The sequence below is a fragment of the Marmota marmota genome, unplaced genomic scaffold (assembly GCF_001458135.2).
Source record: "Marmota marmota marmota unplaced genomic scaffold, marMar, whole genome shotgun sequence".
Taxonomy (NCBI): Eukaryota; Metazoa; Chordata; class Mammalia; order Rodentia; family Sciuridae; genus Marmota; species Marmota marmota.
In genome coordinates, this window is record NW_026000082.1 from 42,663,548 (window position 1) to 42,666,268 (window position 2,721).

The window sequence follows — 2,721 nt, forward strand, 5'->3', positions numbered from 1 at the left end:
GGGGCAGATGAGGCAGGCACTCTCCTCTCCTTGTCTGTCTCTCTCTTTCGCACATACATACGCTCAGATTCTACCTGCCTGTACCAAAGCTTTGCCCGCTGCAGTGGCTCTTAGGCCCTGAGGGCTCTTCGGGGCCTTTATAGGTATTTCCATCTCCATTAGAGCTGATTATGTCACAGTAAATACCACATTTCCATGCCGCTTTATAAGACTCACTGGAGAACTTTCCTCCTTAGCATCCAGTCACCCAGAGCCAGAGACTGACTTGGGACAGGAAAAGAAGAAGGCTGAGTTAACAAGTGGGTGACTAAGGGCCAGGGAGCTTCCCCCACCCCACACCCTCCTGCCACCTCACATATCTTCCTTCCCACAGGCTCATGTCACAGGCTGTTAAGTGAGCACCATTCAGTACCAACACATACTGCTGGGCACACAAGCCACAGCCATGGGGACCTGCCTGACACCAGCATGGGTGGGTCCAGGCTTTGGGGGGCTGGACACATCCAACACATAGAACCTGCAAATGGCATGTAACACATGTACAAGCAGGGTCTTTTTTTTTTTTTTTTAATGTGGTGTTGGGGATCGAACCCAGTGCCTCACACATGCTAGGTGATTGCTCTACCTCTGAGCTATAACCCCAGCCCATACAAGCAGGATCTTACAAACAACTCCTATGAAGTCTTCCATAAGCCAGTGTCCCCAGCCCAGTAAACATGCAGAACACTCACCATACCACACATATTACGCACACGCACGTGCCCATGCACGTACCCTGTGCACACCGCATGAACCACCCTCTCCAGATGGGACTTCCTTTTGCTGAACCACATGTATCAGTAATGACGGCTGAGATTGAACTGGCGCTTTCTGACATCCCGCCTGTGTGGCTTACACACATGACCTTATCTGATCTTCACAGTCACTCTCCCAGATAGGCTTCCCAAAGAGCAGACTGAGGCTCAGAGAGCAGAGATAGCCTTTCCAAGCCTGAGTACTCAATCATTGTGTGCATGACACACTCACACAACACATTTAGAACAAACCCTCTCACACGATACGTACATCAGCACCCATATCCACATGCACACCCTCAGTCAAACACAACTTTACACACTCACACACACATACATTTCCTCTCATGACCACATACTCTCACACACACTTATAAATCAACACTTGCGTCTACGCTTACAAATGCATACACACTCACCAACACGTCTCCACACACACACACATATCAGTACTTACACCTATACACATCCACACTCAAACACAATCGCTCCTCTCATGGACACTCACACACACACTCTCGGAAGCCCAAGGCTCCCCTCTCATCATCTTGATCAAAGGCTTTAATTAATCCCAACACCTGTAATTAACCCTTCCTCTCCCCCTCCAGGGGAGATGTCCAGACCCGCTTTGCAAGGGCAGAGGCCAAGACCAAGCTGTCCACATCTGGCAGGAGGACCTGGGTACCTGAGTAGCCCAGCATGGCTGTTGGTCCATGGGAGTTGAGGAGAGGCTGGGGTCAGAGAGGAGGCGAGCAGAGGGCAGCTTGGGAAACCAGACCAGCTGCAGCTGTTCCTTTCACACTGGCCAAATGGTGACAAGGCAATAGGCATCTGGGGGCGGCTGGGTGGGTGGCCACTGGCTGGGCAGTCAGTTGAGAGGACATTTCCCATTTGTTCCTCAGCCACTTCCATCAAGAGGGGAGGTTGTGAACTCACGTCTGAGGGACCTTTGAGGAGAGGCCCCTGGAAGGGACAGGCAGGAGGCAGGTGTCCTCCAAAGTGTCAGAACACACCAACTTTATCATGCCAGGGTCAGGGAATGAAGGGTGTTAAGCTCAGCCACCCTCCCAGAGTGCAGCAGGGGTTAAAGGGGAGGCCACCAAATCCAAACTTTGCTTCTACTACCTGTGAGTTATGTAATCTTCGGGCATGGGGTACAAACTCTGTAGCCTGAGTTTTCCTTTTCTAAAAAAGTGTGGACAATGATGGCTGCTTCCTAGATGAGAATTAAATCAGGGCATGTCTGACCTGTTCCCCGAAGAGGGTTGCTCCTAGATCCCAGTAAGCATAGAGGCTCCTGAACAAAGGAACTCTCCTTGTCCTTCCAGGGTCTGGTGCACCCTTTAGAGGTCCCAAGATAGAAGGCATCCGGTTTATTTCAGGCCTCCTCTCCCAGGACTGATGCTAAGGAGGCAACTACTTCTTGGACATCCGGCCCATTTCTGCCTAGACTGAGGCCAACGTTGAGTTCAGTCACAAAAGGCAAAGGACGAGCGGGGACGGCTCAGCGCACGTTTGGGCCGAACATCCTGGATTCCGAGATCCCTGGGGACTAGCGCATGGGGGCGCTGATGCTTTGAGACACGCAAACACTGGAGCGCCTGGGGGGCGCCGGTGAGTCCAGAGGGCCCCAAAGTCTTACCCAAACCCCTCTGGACTTTCCCTCCCTCCCCTCGGGATGCCAGCCCGGCCCCTTTAAAGACATTCCTGGGGGCGTGGCTTGGGTGACGTCAGCGCGGGGCATGAATGAACAGGAGCGGGTTCTCACCCAACTTCCATTAAGGACTCAGGGCAGGAGGGGCAGAAGTTGCGCACCGGCGGGTGAGCGGGCGGGCGCTAGCCGGACTCCGAGGCCTGCGTACGCGCGTGCGGGCGTGCGGGAGCCGGGCGCCGGGGATCTGTCCCGGAGCGAGGAGCGCAGCATGGA

At 53.7% G+C, this 2,721-nt stretch overlaps 1 long non-coding RNA gene across 1 annotated transcript; it reads right to left on the bottom strand.

The window, feature by feature from the left end:
* Window positions 1–1,337: 1,337 nt before the first annotated feature.
* Window positions 1,338–2,715, bottom strand: LOC107141668. Its single transcript, XR_001503455.1, has 2 exons — window positions 1,920–2,715; window positions 1,338–1,757 (listed from the first exon to the last, which is right to left on the bottom strand). It is a non-coding gene; the product is annotated as an uncharacterized LOC107141668 (long non-coding RNA).
* Between the last annotated feature and the right edge of the window lie 6 nt (window positions 2,716–2,721).